The sequence below is a fragment of the Ochotona princeps genome, chromosome 7 (assembly GCF_030435755.1).
Source record: "Ochotona princeps isolate mOchPri1 chromosome 7, mOchPri1.hap1, whole genome shotgun sequence".
In the NCBI taxonomy this organism is placed as follows: domain Eukaryota; kingdom Metazoa; phylum Chordata; class Mammalia; order Lagomorpha; family Ochotonidae; genus Ochotona; species Ochotona princeps.
The window spans coordinates 59,462,910-59,485,149 of record NC_080838.1 but is presented as its reverse complement, the minus strand read 5'-3'; positions in this window follow the sequence as shown (position 1 = coordinate 59,485,149).

Genomic DNA, 22,240 nt, shown 5'->3' with positions numbered 1-22,240 from the left:
GCCTTGTACCTAGCCAAATATTATACTGCTGAGAAAAAAAGCAGCCAATAGTTGCCAGGCATTCTGGGCCTGCTTAATGCCAAACATTTGCTAACTATACCACTGTGCCAACATAGCTCCCTATTCTATTTTTTTTAAATATGTGTGGGGAAGGCTGGGGCACCAGACTGTGACATGCTATCCCAGCCCCCAGCACACCACATTCTGCTGTCTGGTAGGGCTGCAGATTGCCCGGGAAGCTGATCTGGAGTCATGTTGTATTTGGGTCACTGATGGGAGGTTTGACAGGATAGGTGACTTCTGAGGGCTTTCACATATCAAGCCACTGCACTCACAGGTAGGTGAGGCAACTGAGAGAGGATGGTTGAGAAGGGGGGAACTGAAGGGCATGTCTTGGATAAGCCAATGCACTTTCCTACTAGGTTCGACTGGGCTGGGCTAATTACCATTGCCTACTGCCCTCCAGTGCACACCAAAACTAGGGCTATGGAGAATGTCTGGTTTGGTTGTGCCACAGTGACCACTTGTGAGTGTTGGGGCAGGGAATGGACCACAGCAACCACAAGATTAGAAGAGAACCAGAACTAGGGGAAAAATCCGTAACAGAGTCTCCTCTGTAGGACCACAGAACTCACCAGCTTGTGAAATCTAGGGTATGACAAGGCCAGGACGAGCTGAAGAACTCATGGGATCAGGGGCTGGAGAATGCTGGCCTGGCTACAGAACCCACTGGAAGATGCAAAGGATGAAACAGGGGGAGACAATGCAAGCAGGGTTGTGGTACCCACCAGCATGAGTGAGATCCAAGGGTGGGAGCAGGCTTGATAAGGGAATTTGGAGAACTCCTTTGCTAGGCTGCAGCTAATGTTAGGGAGAATGAGAGCCAGGACTGAGGCCAGGCCAGGTCAGCCTGCACTGTTAGCATGTGTATGGTCTAAGTTTTGGGACAGTCCAGGCCAGGCCAGGCTGTAGTACTAACTGGCACACATGAGATCCAGGAAAGGATATAGACCATGCCGGGCTGAGTTAGGCTGCAAATGCCATAAGCAAGAATTGAAACTGCACGTGGGTTGTGTCAGTATAAAACCGATCATCTACTGGCATGCACAAGTTCCAGGACTGGGAATCTGCCTGGTAGGGGAACTTTGGGGACACTCCTGCTAGGCTGCAGCTCACACTCATAAGCACAAGAGCCAGGGATTGAGGAAGATTGTGTTGGGCAAGGCTATAGCACTTCTAGGGAAGCATGTGGGCTTGGTCTGAGTGCGGGCCACACTGGGATAGGTCCCAGTATCTGGTGGCACTCATGAGAGCCACGGTAAGTGTGGAACAGGCCAAGTTATGCTGCAGCACATGCCAGCTCACATGAGAGCCAGGTCTGAGGTTGGACTGGGTGGGACTAGGTACCAGCATCTGCTCATGAGAGCCGAAATGGGTGTGTGCTGGTTGAGGTCATAGTATCTGCTTGTGATATCCCCAGGACCAGGGGCAGACTATGTCAGGCTGGGGCACAATACCTGCAGGCATGCGTGAGATCCAAGGCTAAGAGCAGGCCTAGTAGGGAAACTCAGGGAACACTGCTTCTAGTGTGAGAGACAGGGCATGGGGCAGGCCAGGCCAAGCCAGCTGCAGCGCCATTCAGCAAACAAAGTAGGCCATGTCTGGAGAAGAGCCAGACTGGTCTAGTCTGCAGCATATACTGGCATAAGCAAGAGCCAGGAAAAATTACAGGCCAGGCCAGGTTGTCCCATAATAACCACCAGTTCACAAAAGTATTATAGCTGGGGTTGGACCAAGTTGGGCTAGAGTATTGCACCCGCTGGAAAACACTGGGAGTATGTGTAAACCCAGATGAGCCAGTCTGCAGCATCTGCTCTCAATTTCTGAAACTGGACCTGGCTATGCCAGACGTGGCTGAAGCACCTGCCATCACACATAAGACCAAAGGCTAGGAGTGAGCCTGGTAGGGGAAATTCAGAGACTCCCTTGCTAGGACGCTTCTTCCATTGATAATTTACTAAGACAACAGACCATATTTTAAAGGTGAAGCAACTCCAGCTTGCGAAGACTGATGACTCTGACCCCTAGTTGTTGCTACATAATGAGGTAGTCACAGCTAATCCTAGGCTTTCTGACTTCAGGTTCTTACATTTAACTACTAGTAAACATCTCTTTCCCAAACTGACAAACAACATACTCTGTAACATGAATTATAAGCTATCATTATGCATTATTTCTCTAAGTAGATCACCAGATTGCTGCTTATCAACTATTTGCTTGTATCATTAGGTTTGCCAGCTGTATTTTTATTGTCTACTGCCATAATTCACTTTTTAACTTCAGTCACATGATTTTTTTTTTCATTCCTCAGCAAGCAGTGAATCTAGGATACCAACATTTCCTGATCTTTTTGCTGAGTGTTACTCAAACGAAACACAGCTTGAGACTCTCATTAAACTGCATGCATGAATGGAGTTAGCTGATAGCTTTATTTCATTCAAAGTTAGCCAGAAATTTCCCTTGTCCTTGGTGAATTGTATTACTAAGCAAGGAAGAGCCACATTACACTGATCCACTGAACAATTTCTGAAACAGTAAAATCTTACTGAATACTGCTTTGTTAGTAACTCAGGAAATTTTGATTTGATAATACACAGAAACTTCAAAACGTCTGGGAGGGGAATGGAATTAAGATTTTATTTTCATACAAAAATAAAATTTGGGGTTTTTGTTGCTGTTGTTGTTGTAGTTTTCTCATGATGTGCATTATCCATGAACTTTTCGATGTCTGCTCGTGTGAGATGTTGTGTCAAATAAAAATCTCTCTGCTTCATATCCAGTTTCCATCCTTCACCAACTGTACAAATTGTACTGGGAGCCACTTTGTATGCTGGCACACAGTGGAGGCAGCAGCAGAATCAAAAAGAGGGAGGACATCAAAATCAATCATATTCCCTCTCTCCTTCCTGCTGGGTCACCATAGGTTGGCTATGTTTTTCTCCCAGAGGCCATCTCTCTCCTTCTGTAGCCACAGTCATCTGAGAGCAGCAATAACATGATATTACTAGCTCAGGTATCTCCCTCTGTTCTTGTTCCTGTTCCTAAAATGAGTGCACCTCTTGCAGAAAACAGCCCCTTTATAAAATGCCTGACATTACTCAACTCTGACTGACACAGGTGGCTCCACACCTGTGCTTGCTCTGTAGCCGGGTGCGCCAGCAGCCTTTACCAAAGGACATGCTTGAGACAGCAAGAAAAACGTTCCCCTGTTAGTTCAGTCTCACTGACTGCACTAAGCAGAACCAAATGGGTTTCTTATCTCAAATCTCACGGACTTTGGAGGTGTGAAACTTCACTGAGAATCTGCAGGAGGAGAAAATTGTGAGAAGTATTTTCTCATTGTATTTGTTCCCTCAGAGCATGGACTAAGATGGAAAGGGTTGAATCACTATTGACCACAGACTCCCACACTGTGCTGGTTGGAATGCCTCCAACAGGACACTGGGAAGGTGTCAGGGATGCTGAGCTGTGCTTGCCAACACAGCTGATCTCTGGCTGCTGCACTCAGCTAATTGGTATTTCTTCCACCGCCTTTAGTGAGAATTTTTCTGTCACTAGCTGTCACTTCTCATCACAGTCTCCCACAACAATTTATTACTTTCTTCTCCCTTCTGGCCACATTTCATCTGCAATGAGGCCAGACAGTTGTCTTCCTGATGTGAACTAGGATACAGATATTTCAAAATAATATTTCATCAATCTTGTGCTGTTTACTCTGTTATTATTTCTTCAGGGCTTTTGGGCTTCGGTGCAAAAGAGAAATGAATTTCCTTATAATTACAAGGGCACGAGACAGTGCTTTTCCTTTTATCTACCAAATGATTTCAAATACGTTATGAGCTATTTTTATTGTTTTAGATTAATAGCCTCCAATGTGTTTAACTTTCCTAAGCATTCATTGTTGTTTAGGAAAGTTAAGAGTGCCAGACATGTGAAAGGCAGGTCACCATCCAGCTGTCACTGCTATTTTTGTTTTGCCCATTCTGTTTGACTCCATTCAGTCTATTTTACTAAGATACCAGCTCTCTTTAAAAATATGTTCACACTCTAATGAGTTTTGAATTGTACTCTCAGTACACAATGACTTACTTTTCTATTCTCATTTCAATGCATCTCTGTGGGTCTTTCTAAAAGTCAGTTGAAAATGGAATCAAAAGATATTGGCAATTGGTGTCAATTTTTTTTGAAATGTAAACATTTGTATAATTTTTCATATAAATTTTCAAATATAGTCACACATATTTTAGATATAATTGCACATTTCAAATATGGTCACATGTATTTCTGAAGACTAAAAAGGACATACAAACTTTATAGGCTAAAACTTAGATCTCATAAATGCCAACTGATACCTTGCCACCTGATTCCCACAGTGACGGAGTCTCAACATCAAAACACTGATTCCATCTAGACATGTGGGACCATCCAAGGCTAAAACAGTGTTGGATCAGCAAATGGCTGAACACTAGTTGTCACAATTTCACTTGCCTTATTCCTTCTGAGAGACAGCCTGCTTCTTCCAATTGTGTGGCTAAGCCTCTGTCTTACAGGGAAATACAAGATACTAGCATTTTAGTATTGCAGTTTAGTGAAAAAGGCAAGGTTTCAGTTTGCATCTAAGTCCTACCTCCCCCTGGCTTTGCTAGATTTCTGTGCCCCAGTTTCTTCAGCTGTCTAATGGAACCATTCACAGTTCAACTTCAGAGGCTTAACATGTTGTGAGGCCAGCACAGTAAGGACTTCATTCATGTTTATTATTAAGCCTGGTTCCAGGAGATTTTGGTGCTTTACCCATGGTAATGCAAGTCAGAGTCCCAGCAGGAGACAGAATACACCTCAGAAGATTAAAGAGACTTGAAAGATTCAAGAAACTTATCGAAATATGTGCAGGGTTAAGAGAATCACGCCAGAATTTTGAAGCAAATGGAACACTTAGGACAGTAGGGGAGGTTACTCTGGAATCTAAGGAGAGTGGGAGTTGTCCAACAGGAGCCAGAGAAGCCCTTCAAGGGAGACTGAATGACCAGCAGAAACATGGCTCAAGCAGGGCATAGGCAAGATATTCCCTACCGGGGCCTGGCGGCGTGGCCTAGCGGCTAAAGTCCTCACCTTGAAAACCCTGGGATCCCATATGGGCGCCGGTTCTAATCCCGGCAGCTCCACTTCCCATCCAGCTCCCTGCTTGTGGCCTGGGAAGGCAGTTGAGGGCGGCCCAGTGCATTGGGACCCTGCACCCACATGGGAGACCCGGAGGGGGTTCCAGGTTCCCGGCTTCGGATCGGCGCGCACTGGCCCGTTGTGGCTCACTTGGGGAGTGAATCATCGGACGGAAGATCTTCCTCTCTGTCTCTCCTCCTCTCTGTATATCTGACTTTGTAATAAACTGAATAAATCTTTAAAAAAAAAAAGATATTCCCTACCATTCTCTCTCTTGACCCCATCAGACACTACTACCACCTCCCTCTGTGAGCGAGGTGGTAAGAGATTCAGGGCCACGAAGTTTGCAGGCACACATCCCTCTGGGCAGAGAGAGGCCAAAATAGATGGAAGACCTCTTGGTAAGACCAAGAGGAAAATAACCAGGAAGCCATTTTCAGGTTGATTTTTCCTCTAACCCAGCTCCTCAGATCAGATATAGCTTGTATATACCCATGACCACTCAGTATGCTCTCTGGAATTGAGCTGTAAGGTCACCAGCTTCTGATAATCTTATGCTGTCTGCATCTGAGTCAGGCTCCTTACTTGGTGACATTCCATGCTCAGTTCTAACAGACAATATTTTGCAGCGGATGGTTTCCTGCATGACTGCTATTTGTGACAGTTCAATTGCCAGTTTTTGCACAGATGATCAGCTTTCCCACGTAACTGATCCAAATAGGCTCCTAAGGTAACTAAGCCATGGATTGAACCTTTCCTTCTGTGTTGCTCTGGTCATAATGTGATAAGGCTGGTGGAAAGGGAAAAAACAGAACCAGCATGAAATGTAAAGCAAGAAAATAAACTCTTACAAAAATAATTCTCCACAAGTTTTCTTGGATTCCTATATGTTTTGAAAACAAAGGTGAATATTTCCCTTTGTTTCAGATCATTACTTTAAAAACTACTTTGTGTAGTGAACAGATAAAATTACTGTTTCACACAAAAGAGAAGATTTGCTCATTGTCTATTTATTTAAAAAATGATAAAAACAAAAGCAAAACAATTTTCCCTTAAGATAATGGTGCTGTCTTACTAGTCAACCAACTACTGGGCAAGCTTGCCAGCTGGCCTCTTTCACATCAGGGAACTGACTGTGGGAACTGGTGACCAGGGAGTATCACAAAAATATGGATGATCTTGATATATGTCTTGGTTATGATAAACTATGCAATACATCAAATTATAGATCATGTTTTATCTCTAATCAAGCAACCTGGCAATATGCTACAGATTGATTACTGTGTTCCTTCAAATGTGTGTGTTGAAAATGGAATCCTCAGCGTGATGGTTTTCAGAGGTGGACACTTTAAGAAATGAATAAGTTTAGGGGAGGTAATGCAGGTGCGGCTCATACAGTAGGAATGATGCCTATGGAAGTTTGAATGTGTTCCCCAAAAGGTATGCTTTAGAATCTTAGTCCCAAATGCATCAGTGTTAGGAAGAAGGGCCAAACGGCAGGTGTTCAGGTCAACAGCACTGCACCATCCTGAATGGTTTAATATGCTGCTGATGAAGGGGTTGGAAGCTGCAATTTCCTTCTGCTTTCTCCTCCATCTCAAAAGCCCTGCTACCAGAAAATGGTGAAGCAAGAGGCCTACATCAGATGCTGGCCCCACAATCCTGAATTTACGTTCTCTAGAACCACGAGTCAATAAATCTCCATTCGTTTTATACATTCCCAGTCTTCAATGTTCTATTATGGAGGCATAAAATGGACTAAGACATACCTCCATAAGGGGTGGAAAGACTACAGCTTTCCTTTCTTTCTCTCTCGCTTAGCCATGTGATGATATAGCAAGGGGTCCACCAACATGCCTAGAACTGAATCAGCTGACACATCAAACTTGGACCTCCAAGTTTCCAGAACTTTGAGAAAAAAAAATTCTGCCATTTAAGTAACCCAGTCCAAGGCATTCTTTTAAGTACCCTGAGCTAAACAACACATGGCATCATTGAAACTGTAGCTAGTTAACTCATTGTTATGAAGATGGAACAATTATAAATTATTCACAGTTATTGATAAGTGTAGCTGTTTAGCTTAATAATACAGGCTGCTTTGAATAATGACTGCCATTGGAGCAATGTCAAGAGGTGTTACTGCCAATCGTAAGTTTTTTTGTTTTTTTTTTTTTTTTTGGAAAGTTGGATGTACAGAGAGGAGGAGAAACAGGAAGATTTTTCGTCTGCCAATTCACTCCCCAAGTGGCCACAATGGCCAGAGCTGTGCCCAATCCAAAGCCAGAAGCCTGGAGCCTCTTCCAGGTCTCCCAAGTGGGTGCAGGGTCCCAGGTTTTAGGCTGTTCTCTCCTGCTTTCCCAGGCCACAAGTAGGGAGCTGGATGGGAAACAGGGCTGCCAGGATTAGAACTAGTATGCATATGGGATCCCGGGCATACAAGGGGAAGACCTTAGCTGCTAGGCTACTAGGCTGGACCCTCAATTGTAAGAGATTTGGTTGGCTACTTCCAACCTTTAATCAGTTCCCAATGATAGAAGCTTAATTTTTTAAAAAAAGATAAGAAGATGTTTTCACTTGATTTGAATAAGAGTCTATATGAAATTTGGAAATTATTTCACCACTGAGATAACATGTCATTTTTACATACTGCAGCCTATCTAGGAGCTTGGAGAAAGGTATATCCCTGAAAAAAATTCATTGGCATATACATGTATTACATAAGCATCTAAATGCTCACATATGTAGTGTCAAAGATTACATTGTTCTGGAACTAATTACTTAAGTATACAAACTGTCCGTAAAACAAGGCAACCTCAAAGAACAGCAACAGACATAGCACCTCTCTTGGAAAAATATCCTTATCTGTGAGAAACCCTAAAAAGAGACACAACCTGGAAATTTGATATTCAGGCACAGCATAATCTCATTTAACCCAGGACACTCAATTCTTACAATGTTCTCAGATTGTAGTTTTTCCTCACATCACCACACTATGGAGAAGGCTTTGCAATAAAAACCAATGTGCTCTACTTGAAAGAGGATTTTATAAGGAGTACTTTGTTGTTCTTGATCCCAATTGGATTCAGCAAAGCTTGCATCTCACCTTGGGGTGCTGCATCACGTGGATATCGGCACGGAATATATCAGTTTCTGCAATTGAAACAGGCCCAATTCCTCACAGGTGTCTTGTGTGAAGGATATCAGCCCCCAAACAAGAGGTAGAGTATTTTGGAAAAAAAAAAACCCAGATGCCCCAAAGCCTAAATCAACAATGGAAATTGTATGATTTATGATTCAACACATTTGTATAAATATTTTTCAACCCTATAACATTCTTACATATAATTGTCATAAATAGTTCTTTCCAAAAAAATCAGCCTAATTTGTTATATGTGGCAGGGTCTGTGGTAACGTGAGAAAACTAGATGTCTATTGCAGGAAAGAGTTAAAAGATATTAATATACAGATGAGGAAAAATAGCACCTGGTGTGAAGATTTTATCTATCTTTGACATCAATGTACATTCCTGCCATTGTTCCTAGGGATGTCCCCGCCAATAAAGCACCCAAAACAACAGAAAGAGCAAAGGCTTTGGATTTGGAGTTAGGCAAATCAGGCTTCTGCTTCTAGTTTCCCTGTAAGTAGCGTGGTGACCTTAAGAAAGATGATCTAGGACACCTGGCTTCGGTTCCATAAAAAAAGATAGTTTCTAAAAATAACTGGCTACCATGTGTTACTAAAAATAAACATATAATACACATCCAGAGCTGGAGTATGCTATTCTGAATCAATTAGTATCACCATCAATATTTATTATCAATTCATCACCATGTTATATTACCTAAAAAGCAATCAATATACAACTATTTTATGACATTAACTCAGATTTAACTGGTGTGTAAGACTACATGAACTCATGGATGCTTTGTTCTGGATGATGATTTTCAAGCAGAGCTAAGCAAAAATAAAGGAAAGTCCTTTGAGTGTACATCTAAATGTCAGGAAGAGAGGAATGTATAGGCATTTTGCATAAAGATTCTAGTACACATGTGGTTTTTTTGGCTTATAGTTTTACCAAAAAAGCAATAGGAGTTTGATAAAATTTCTTGGAGAATGGAAAAATGCAGAAGGAAAAGTAGTGCAAAAATGGTGTGACTTTAAAATGTTAGCTTAAAACCAGAAAACAAAAGTCAGTTATGTTCACATTCTCAATAAGATACATAAGTCTCTTTTGTATAAGGTTTCCTCATTAACACAAACAACTAGGTCATGTTGATCATTCACCAAAGTTAAAGGAATATAGCCATTTATTAGGTCTAACAGTACACATAATATCCAGTTGGGAAGGTCACCACAGCTCTAGCAGCCATGGAAGATTATAACATGTGTCTAGTCATGTGGATACACTTTCCAACTACTTGGTTTAAATTGTTCAGGATTGAACAAAAGGTCTGAAGTTTCCCTATTACCAAACCACAGCTGTGAGAAATGGCAGCTAGTATCTAAGCTGGACTCTTCTAATTGATTCACCAGTTGTAGGCCATTTAATGGCTCTGTAGGAATTTCTTGGGAGAGAAATTTCTCTTTGTTCTCTTTGGATTGTCTGCAAATATTCATAAACTAGATGTCTCCAAAGCAGTGAGCACAAAGAAGAAATTAGTCTCTCATGAAAAAGAGTCACATATTTCTCTTAGGGGATACAAGATTGGTTTTCAGCACTAATTCATGTTTTAAAACCTTTCTAGTGGCTCTTAAACTAGCTTTTCAGCAAATCATAAGGGACTATTTTTGGCTCCTTGGACTATTAGTTCCAAGTACAAAGCAAAATCCTATGAGAAAATGGATCAAAAATTTGTCCTTTAAATTACACAAAGAAGCAAAAAAATTCCCTCCAGCAAATTAATAGTCTAATTATAAACTTTCTGGTTGAGAAAGTCTTGAAAACCTTTGTCTCTTTTATGAAATCAGAAGTCTTTGGTTTGGCTTCATTTAATTTTTCCCATTCAGAACATACTGGAATATTCCCAAAACATCAGAGCAGCTGGTCCTTTCAAAATCAGGAAAAAAAATCTGATGTTACTAACACTTCAGAATAAGGAATCCACACTGCTGGCAAAACAGCTATTCTTATTTGTGAAGGATATGGCAGAGACCAAGGCAACATATTTTCCTGATTAAATTACAGTTTTGTCTTAGAGATCAGTCTTTGCTCATAAACTTATTTGTAACAATATCGGTTCCCTTCATTCAACTTGGCCCACTTAGAAAGTTCCTACATACTGAGAGGAATACCCCAAAAGCTTAATTCACATTTTGAGTAACTTCCTTAGTTCACATTTAAATGATTGGCATTTGACAAGGCACAGCTTTCATGGAAATTATCCTACTGAATTACATCTTCTCCCTAATATTTTCAGTTCCACGTGGCAGGACATCAACCAATGTTAATGATGAAGAGAAAAGAGGCAATTTAACAAAATGGAAAAGTATGTTTGCCTTTAATCGGTATCTTACATCACACATGCCTTCAGTGATAAAAGTAAAATGTAAGCCTCCCACCCAGATTCTCTTGTCCCAGCAGCAAAGGATGATAAAAAACCCAAGAAATCCCTTTAACAACTGTGTTTCCCTGCAGAAAGGTGACACAATGCTCACAGTTCTAAATTGTACATACAAAAGCATGTATCTGTCTTTCCTTGGTAGAAATACATAGTTAAGCAGGGTTGGGTAAGACTGGAAAGGAATATGCTTTCCTGAATTAAAAAAATATGAACAACAGCAGCTATTTGGCTAAGAAAAGATATAAAAACACACACAAATCAAAGTCTATGTGGTAGGTTCCTATTCCTGGCAAGCCAGAGTAATGGTAAGCTCTACATAACCACCAAATTAATGTAATCTACAGGATGTCTAAATGATTGCTCCTGACCAGAACATTTCTGCATCCAATTTCCTAGTTATCAGCTTGACAAAAAAAAAAAAAGAAAGTTATTTTATTTATGGAGTCCTTTATTTCTTGTCACCTTACAGTGAAAATATTACTTTTAAGCCCCTACTAGTTTTGAGAAAGGAAACTTAAAAAAATATTGCAGGTATGATACACATCAATCCTTACATGTGGATATGGCCTTGTTGAAAACTTTCACAATAATTATATCAATACAGGTAAGTGAATTCAGAGTGTTATATCATTAACCACATGAAAGAAAGAGAACTGTAGTTTTGCAGGTCTGTCACAACGACTTTACCACCAACCTCTGCCTCTTTCCATTTCCATAAGCCACTGCCAATATTTAATGTTCCTTGGTTTGTTGACACATCATACCTATATGTCACTGTTTTTCCATGAGTGACTTCTCCCTTGTCCCTACCCCCTCTTCTTTACAGTCTCTTACAAGTCAATTAGATTTAGGGCACACCTAACCTGACATGATATCATCTTGGGTGTCCTTAATTACTTCTACAAACACCTGCACTTCAAACAGTGTCTTGAAATGAGTTTCTGGGTAGACACATCTTTTTTGGAGGCTGTTACACGGTCCTAAGTTATTAACTGGCTTTCTGAATACAGTAACGCATCTCAGTATGCATATATGAGAGCTTTAGGAAAACAGAGAGGCAGGCATCAGGCAGAGGGGTTAATATGGGGTTAATCTTAACTACCACATATAGTAAATCTTTTATGAGTGGTGGACCATGGGATTTTCTGAACTGACGCTGTGAATTTCTCACAATGAGTAGGACCCATTAAAACTAAGCACACAGAACATCCGTGAACGACAAAATTGCTAAACCGTGTCTAAAAGTAACTTTAATTATTCAAAATTAATTAAAATTAACCAAATTTCAAGATATACATTCACCTTTTGATGTTTTCTCACTTTAGGGAAACATTTTAAAACAACGTACTGATATCACAGGTTTGCCTTAATATAAAATAAAATTATGTCAAACCTAAAAATAGTAGCTGTAAATTGTAATATTATTACACCTTCAAACTGTACCACACGATAAGGAGGAAGCTTGGATCCCAACCACGAAGACTCCCAGATCTTCAACACAAACTACTAATACGAGCAACAAGGACTATACCCCAACTGCCAAGGAGGCCACAGGGAATTGGATGCCCTCGGAGGCTGAGTACTCTGAGGTCACCCACCCCCAACCGGAGCTTCCGCAGGGGATGGAAGAAGTCCAAACACCACCGCACAGAAACCAACATCATCGGAAAGACAACCAGAAGCCCTGAGCGGTCAGCAGACACAGAAGAACAATTAATGTCCTTCGGGACCAGGGAGGAGAGCTTTCTCTGGTCCGAGCCTGGCTCCACCTCTGGACCCCCGCCCTCCCTCGCAGTGACCATCGGGATCGCTTCGAAAACCCCTCACAGCAAACAATCATACAAACAAACAAAAAAAAAAACCCTAAAATAAATAGACAAACAACAGAAAGTAGAGCTTGAAATCTGACAGGAAAGAGCTGGCATGGATTGGCTCATGCCTTGCTGGGTGGGACACACCATGGTGTTGAGGATTTTCCTGCACACCCCCCCCCCCAAAAAAAAATGTTCTGCACATTAAATGTCGACAAATATCTTGTTAGAGTTACAAGCCAGTCTAGATTATCCCAAAATCGGCCAAGATCAACAAAATTATATTTCAACACAACAAATGGCTAAATACTAAAATGAAATAGACATGAGACATCTGAATGGTACCCTATAGCCTTTTCAAGGTATATAGCAGCTGGTCCGGTCCTGTATATAAACTAAAATTGAGATGTCAATGAGCTAATCATAGGTTGTGGTTAGGACTTGTTTTTGTTATTTTGTTCTTTGTTGTTGTTGCTGTTGTTGTTGTTGTTGTTGTTTTTAACATACTGGTTACTCAAAACCATGTCAATTCCATAATATTGCAAATTGCTGTTGATGTTATATTGGGACTCTTAATTGACTGTGATGATATTATACCAGCTCTGACTTCGGACCAGAAATGGTCTCCCCAAGAAACTGTTCAACCCATCCGGACAATAAGTAGCTGGACTCCATGCTTAATATATGTTTGCAAGGAAAGAATCTTGATTGAATTTGAACTGTAATGCTGCATCAAGGTGGAGGAATCCACCAGGGGGGAGGGGAGGGGGAGGGGTGGGGGGATTCCCAAAGCCTATGAAACTGTCACATAATGCTAAATATTAATTTAAAAAAAAAACTGTACCACACGCGATAAGATATTGTGATATAACCTATGAATCAATAATCGACAAAAGACAGACTCCATATGATAACATTGACAAAAATTTGCCTTTTTACAATTATTTTTAAAATCAGCCGCAAGGAGACTCAAACATTTCTGCTGATAAACATTTTTCTGCATTCTCTGATAAGACCTTACAAACTCCTGTGCAGATAAAATAACTAAATGACTGGTATCCTGGAACACTCATAACTCGTGGCAAAGGTTATGTTGTTGTCACTAGACTTTTCTGAGGGATTCCCCTGAAAAACTGTGGGTTTCCCTATGACTCCTCTGACCCCAGAGCTGCAACAACCACCTCAAATACAACGCTGCCATTGGGGAAGATGGAATCCCCACAGGAGCTACATCAAAGAACTGAAAAACCAGATATGCTTTTAATATCTTTTTTTATTCTGCAATAGGTTGGGAGGGCAGAGAAATCTTCCACCTTCTTAGAGTGTTTAAAAAAGATGTTAAGTATAATCTATAAGATTGTAACAGGTGACTTATAGATAACAAGTTTGAAACTGCATTAGACATTAGCAAAAACTATAGGAGACATACAGTGGGATCCAAGAGCAATCCTGACAGCCTCTTAACAGGAGGCCTTATGCACAGAGCAGGAGGGGACACCAGGGTAGAACAGGAGGATAAGAGGAGGACTGTATTCTAGTCCCGGAGACCCCTGGAAACGTCCCAAGTGCTTTTGCCACAGAAGCAGTAGATGATATCTCATTAAGGATTGTCAGTATCGGTACCAAGAGCCACATCCCAATTGCCAAGGAGATCACAGGGAATTTGAGTGCCCTTGTAGGCCGAGAACTCTGAGGTCAACCATTCCCTAACAGATCACCCACATGGGATTGAAGCAGCCCAGAATGCTCCTCACAGGATCTAATGACTGCAGAATAATAGCCAGGAGCCCCTGGTGGTCCTCAGATAGAAGAATTATAAATTTCCTTTTGGACTCAGGAGACTTTCTCTGGTCCTTACTTAGTTCCAACTTTGGCCCATCATCCTCTCTTGCTCTGACCATCAGGGTCGCTCCAGAGTCCCAAAGTAAGCTCAGATAGACAGAGAGAGACTAATACAGAAAGCTAAGAATACACAAGAAAAAGTCAGCTTGGCTTTTCACATACTCACTAGGTAGGATGCAAGTTCAGTTATTCCTCACTAACTAAGTTATTGGAGATTTCTCTGTGCACCCCTCCTAAAACTGTTCTACTCTTCAATTGTTAGTATGGCTTGTTGGAGTTATAGGTCTGTTTTGATTATCCTACAATGCACAAAGCTATGTAAAATCTCACTTGAATACTATACTGCTAAATATGAATATAATAAAAAAGGGAAAAAAAAGAATTAATACCCTTAAAATAAATAAATAAATGAAACCACATACTATGCAGAAACACTTCTTAACTTTCTTTGCCAAGAACTGGTTGATGCATATACATAAAATGGAAACAAAATTTGCCTCCTTCATAAGCAGTCTTAGAAGACATTTAAAAATACACAATTAAGAATTTGAAGAAACAAGAACTGGGATGAAATCTGTAGCTGGTTGGGTGTTTTCTATGATGCTGGTTGAATGCACAGATCTTTCTAATATGACTTAGCTTATAGTACTTACTACATTGTTGCAAAAACAGAACTAATTTTTGTGCATCATGAAATTAAAGCTGTATTAGATGACTGGTAAAAGATCTTCCTGACTAAAAGTGAGTTCCGGAATGTTTAAATTGATTTTTCCACAGAATATATTATTAAATTAGTAAAACAACTTCTCCAGCTGAAAGAAGCATTGTGAAGAGAAATTACGGACATACAGCCACGCTTTTAATCCTTTCACGTCATTGCTCACAGGGAAGTTATTACAGGAAAATCAGTCTACAAGTGCACAAAGTGCTACTAGAAACCACTGATGTAATTCATTTTAATAAGACTTTTGAAACACATTAGAGCCCTTCATACTACATCATAATGAAGCAGAAAGTGAGCAAGAGTATTTGTTGCACAATCCAGAGACCTGATACGTTCCATCTGAATTATAGAAATTGTTGAACCAAAGATGAGTCATTTTCTTTTCTTTTACAAGGCGACATGATCCCAAATTTGCAGATTTGTTCCTTGAAAGATATAGTACTTCAAAATAAATAAAAACAATATAAATTTAAAAATTAAAAAACAACAAAAAGAAAAATATGATACTTGGTAATGTGCCACCAAGCAGTTAATTTCAACAACATAACCATGCAAATTATGTCCACTCAGTATAAATGAAAATTTAATAATAAATGATAATCTGCATTTTTAAAGTATTGAAAGCTATTCAGATGACTATTTTAAGGGTTTCTCTATTATATGAGAAGCAATACAGCATATTTATCTCATCTATAAAAGCTCTCAAATCTATACTATTCAAAAAGTTGGGAGCATTCTTCTCAGAAATAGAAATGGTAACACAAAAGTTCATCTGGAATGACAAAAGACCACAAATAGCCAAAGCTATCCTGAAAAATAAAAACCAAGCTGGAGGAATCGAATTCCAGACCTCAAAACATATTACAGAGCAGTGGTTATCAAAACAGTCTGGTACTGGTACAGAAACAGAGAAGAAGATCAATCAAACAGAAGAGAATCCACACAAGTACAGCCAACTAATCTTTGACAAGAAAACTGAAAATGGACCCAGTGCAATAGCCTAGTGGCAACTTGAATGCATTGGGATCCCTTATGGGAACCAGTTCTAATCCCAGTGACCCCGCATCCCATCCAGCTCCTAGCTTGTGGCCTGGGAAAGCGGTTGAGGATGGCCCTGCACCCATGTGGGAGACCTAGAAGAAGCTCCTAGCTCCTAGCTTCAGATTGGCTCAGCTCCAGCCATTGTGGCCACTTGGGGAGTGAACCATCAGAAAGGAAGAATCTTCCTCTCTGTCTCTCTTCCTCTCTGTATATCTGACTTTCCAATGAGAATATAAATCTTTAAAAAAGAAAACTGAAAGCAATCCAGTGAAAAAGCCTGCCCTATACAACAAATGTTGTTGGGACAACTAGATGGCAGCTTACAGAATTAAGCAAGACCCACACCTGTCACATTATACAAAAGTCAGCTTTAAATGGATCAAGGAACAAAATCTGCACCCAGAAATCATAAAACTATTAAAGGAAAACATAGGAAGCACTCTCCAAGAAATAGGAACAAGGAAAGCCTTCTTAGAAAAGATGCCAAAAACACATGCAGTCAAAGCCAAAATGAACAAACGGGACTACATCAAAGTAAAAAGCTTTTGTAGAGCAAAGGAAACAATTAAAAGTGAAGAAGCAACCAACAGAATGGGAGAAAATTTTTTGCACACTACACAAGTGATAGGGGACTAATATCCAGGATTTACAAAGAGCTTCAGAAACCAAAGAACAATAAAAATAAAAAACAAAGAAACAGACAAAAAATTGTAAAAAATAAAAGGCAAAGGAAACGAACAATTTTCAAAAGAACAGATTCAAATGGCTAACAGACAGAAGAAAAGATACTCAGGCTCCCTAGCAATCAGGGATATACAAATTAAAACCACGCTGAGGTACCACCTAACTCCAGTGAGACTGGCCTACATTCAGAACTCTACTAACAACACCAACTGGCGTGGATGTGAGCAAAAAGTTACTCTCCTTCACTGCTGGTGGGAGTGTAGGCTAATACAACCACTATGGAAATCAGTATGGAGATTTGCTTGGAAAATTGCAAATCAACCTGCCATATGACCCAATTGTCCCGTTCCTAGGAATATATCCAAAAGAAATGAAAACTGCATATGAGAAGGGGATCTGTAATCCTATAATAACAGCAGCACAATCTACAATAGCAAAGACATGGAAAAATACAGATGGCCATCCAAAGAGGAGTGGTTAAAGAAACTGTGGTACATCTACCCATGGATTATTACTCAGCCATTAAAAAGCTATTTCTAGTGTGCTCTATTATCACCAAGGTTGGTTAATAAAGACTTCTTAATAAACCTTAAAAAAAGAATGAAATTATACCATTTGCAATGAAGTGGTCCCAACTAGAGACCATTATGCTCAGTGAATAAAAATCAATTCTAAAAAAACAAATACTATATGTTCCATCTAATATAAGAAAACCATCATGTAAATTGTAACTCCAATAACCCATTCTTTACTGTTTTTTTTTCCCTTGGCTGCATCTCATGTGTTTTGATATTTTTCATTTCAGCTTCTTCCAAATACTTTCTTATCTCTTGTCAAATTCATCACCGGCTCATGGATTGCACAGTGGAATCATTTTACTCAAGAGAGTTTTGTGTTTTCTTTTCATCACCCATGCGTTGGTTATTCAATAGCGTGTATATATATATATATATATATATATATATATATATATTTTTTTTTTTTTTTTTTTTTACTCTGGTGTTGTACTTTTGTTGTTGCTGCTGTTCTAATTCATACCAGTTGTTGACCTTTAAGGGACTGTATGGTGATGGAGTAATAGAAACTACCATATCCAGATGTGGGGATACAATGCAATATGCATCTTTACTCCCAAATCAAAGATGGACTCCCAGTGAAACCCTTGGACATATCTAGAAAATGGGATGCTGGACTGTCTGACATTGTCTGTACCAGCAATGTTGGTACACACTTAAATAACTGACTGATGGAATCATGACTCCTCATGAAGGACTATGCTATTGTAGCAATGTGGGGAAAATCAGCCAGGGGGATGGGATTTTTTTGGTGGGGGAAATCGCAGTCTCTACAAAATTGTACCATAAAATTCAAAGATTCAAAATAAAAATTTAACCAAAAAAACTAAGGAAGTCCAAAAGAAGAATTAACTGTATTAATTGTGATAAATGCACTACACATGGTATAAGATGTTAGCAACAGCAGAAGCTGTGTGAGGTCTCGATGGAAATTCTTCGTATTATTTTTGCAATTTTTTTATCCAAAATTGGAAGGAACCAGTGTTGTGGCATAGCGCATTAAGCTGTTTGCAACACTTGGCACCCAATATGAGTGCTGGTTCAACTCTCAGCTGTTTCACTTTCAATTCAGCTCCTTGCTAATGCACCCAGGAAAGCAACAAAAGACGGCCTGAATGTTGAAGCCCCTGCTGCCCACATAAGAGACTGGGTGATGTTTCTGTTTCCTGGCTGTGACCTGGCCCAGTTCCAACTGTTGGGGCCAGATGGGGGTTGAATGAGTATAGGAGATCTTTCTGTTTCTCCCTCTCTGTAATGCTGCCTTTCATATAAATATATAAACAAATGAATACTATTTTTTAAAAACATATACACAGAATTTTCTAACCCATATATCAATCTTCCAAATGCAAAACCTTAATTTTTTGACCCACATATTAAATAGCAGCGTACTAAGAAAAATATCAGAAATGAAATTAAGAGTTAAGTTTATATTGGTATCAAAATTTGGAAATCCACACATAGCTTTTTCTATACTATGCATTTTCATGAAATTTTTAAGACCTCATATATATGTGTATATGGATTTGAAAAAATTGGCGCAAAATAAATGCACTTTTCCCATGTATTTGTTGAAGTCTCCTCATATATAAATTTGCGTGATTGTGTTCTGGATAATGTGTATGTCTTAGTATGTGTATGCTTAAATGTGTATTTCTATAAACAATTATTTGCCATATGGAATACACTCAAAATTTTTGGAGACTGAAAATCTCTTATGGACACTAGCTGATGGCATCTCACTCAGCTCTAGTGGTATTAATAATCATTGTTTATCTCTCATCTTTACCTTGTTCCTTATTCACTTTAAACTCCCCTGAAAGTACACATGTGCCTGTACATACAGACTCATGGACAGAATGCAGAAATTTGAGAGTGAAGTTGAAGATAGAAGATATCTGTCTATCTCTGTAACTTTGCCTTTCAAATCAATACATGAGTATACAGTAAGCTCTTATGCATTGCTGGCCACATGTATTTATTTGGAAATCAGTATGCCATGAGTAAGGAGCTGGATGTAAATAAAATTGTGAGTTGTCAAAGTGGAGCATAGAGAAATGAGAAATGGACAAGATCATAAAAAAAAGAAGAAATTTTAAGCGAGGATCGAAAACTGAGACACTAAATAAAAATCAAAATGCATTAGGGAAAATGAGAAGGCATTTTGGAGTTGAAGAACCAGAGCAGCTGAGCTGAAAAGAGAGGAGGTAATGACCAGAGTATGGGATGTATTTTCCATGAAAGAAGGCTATTATTAGTCATGATAAGATCTTGTGCAGTGTACTGGAGATCATCAAAACCAGGATTGGGGCAGGGATGGCTAGACAGAAAGGCACCTGCCAGTATGTGTGTGGGCTGGATGATAGAGTTGGTTGGGTTGCACGAGGCTTCAATGTCCATTGACATGGGATGTGGGTCAGACTGAACATGTCTGCAGTACATACTGGCAACAATGAGGAACCAGGGTAGGGAGCCGGCCTGGTGGGGGTTATGGGGAGTTGCCCCAACTAGGCTGCAGCTCCCACTGGTTTGCATGAGGGTCAAGTATGAAGTGGGCAGGATCGGGCTGGACTGCAACCCCAATCGGTTCATGTGGAAGACAGGGCTGGAAACAGAACCGACCCAGCAATTGCAACCACCAGCATATGCATAAGCTGATTGGGGCGACGGACTGTGCAGGACCCTGTACTAGCAAGTGCACACAAGAATCAGGTCTGGGATCACCTCAGACAAATTTTCTCTGAGGAGCCATTCAATTGAACAGCTGATCTCAGAACCACAACCATGAGGAGACTATGTCAGCCAGTGGATTCCAAAGAGTTTTCATCGTACTTGGAGTGGTGAGATTAATAGCAATTCAAAACTACTGAACTATCAAAACTGCATGAGCAAGACCCTTGGAGAATGCCCCACATCAGGGATCTGGGATGGGTGGGAGTCTGGGTGAGGCTTTTCCCTTTATCTCTTCCCTTACCTCAGGTACAGAAAAAAATAATAATATTAATGTGGAAACAATGGTCTCACCCACTTTCCTGTAGCCCTTGATCCTTTGTGCCTTAATCAATTATGTAAAGATTATCAAAACAAAAGAATTTTTAAAAAAAGAACAGAAGAGGGCCAACTGTGAAACTTGCAAGTGTTCACAATGATGTAACTGCAAAGATTAAGACTAAATAAGTTGTAAAATTCATATAGCAAGTTGGCAATGCCAATGCACCCAAACATTTGGTCAGTGGGATTTTTTTAGGAGTACGTTTTTACTGATTTATTTCTGCTTAATTTTCCAAAAGCAGCAGACTATGATGAATTAAAAATTGTAAAATATTGGGGAGGGGATAAAGGAAACCCCAGGGCCTATTGAACTGTATCATAAAATGATAATAAGAAAAAGAAGTAAAATTTTTAAAAAATTGTAAAATATCAGATGTACATATTTGGTCAATTATAGCAGTTAAATTTTCAGTTTCCAGACTAATGGCAAACTATATTTATCTAGGTGTATTTTGATATTTAATGTATTAGAGGTTATAACAGACTTTTGAAAATATTTTACTTAGAACAATATAGTTGGTAAATGTTCATAACATGATTACAAAACATGTATTTTCATAACAAAAATTAGTATGAAAAGCTGCATTTTCACATTTCTGCACATCTCTTTATAAACATCTGACTAAATAAATTACGTTTAAATTCTCATACCTGGTTCTTCAATTAAGAAAATCCAATGGATATTATATCTATGTACCTTTGGGGGAAAGTTACTACACTGAAAAACTGAGCATGACTAAAGGTAACATCTTAGTAATACTGTGAAAATTGCCGGGGGACTGGTTGGTTGTTTTTGAGTATGGGCCCCCTCAAAGCATCTTGTGAATTCAGAGTATAATGGGCCACACTTTGAGAACTACTGGTATAGGATATGGGATGAGAGGTAAGTAAGCAGGGAGGAGAGAAGTCCAAATAGTTAACAGCCACGTGCTAGAGATCACCAATAATTACAGCAGAATTGCGTTGTTCAGCATGGTAGCATGTCAAGGAGTTCAAATCTTAAAGACAAAAGCAAACAATAAAAAGCAACTGAGTAGATGACGGATGACGTGAATAAACGCACTGTAGTCTTCCTTTAGAAACTACAAAACTTGAATAAAAGCACTGAGACATTTTCAGCTTAGAGGAAAGAAGATAGAGACACTTTGCAGTCAGCCTCATGGTCATGAGCCACCATCATAGACAAGGTATGAAGAAATAGCTGTTTGCCCCACCACTCTCAGTGTTAGCTGATAGGGAACCCCTCAGTCACCCACTGAGTTTTTCTTAAGCCCAGGGAACTGTCTGGGGTCTGAATAACTACTGGGCTTCGAATAAGGAAATTGCCCTATTTGCTTCTCATCCCACATTGCCACAGACCACCATACTCAGCAGAATAGTTGGGCAGTGTCTATCTGTTCTTTTACCAATAGCAGCTTGAGCATCAGGAGGAGACAGCATCTTCTTACAGACCATTAGGGGAGATTGCTAGATCATGTCACTGGTTATATTGCATGAGAATCATGTGCATCATACACGCTTGCAGTCCAGGCTGGAACACTACTTTTGAGGTTAGCGGGAGGGGTAACAGGGTGTTCATGTAAACCCATGACATGGAACATATTGCCTGCTTGCCATCCTGCCCTATATGGTGTCTGGGCTAATAGCAGGGAGTAAGCACTACCTTAATAAAGTGAGTACTGACAGCCACGGCTCACATATTTGTGATGAGAGGATTTTACCTGAAAAAAAAAT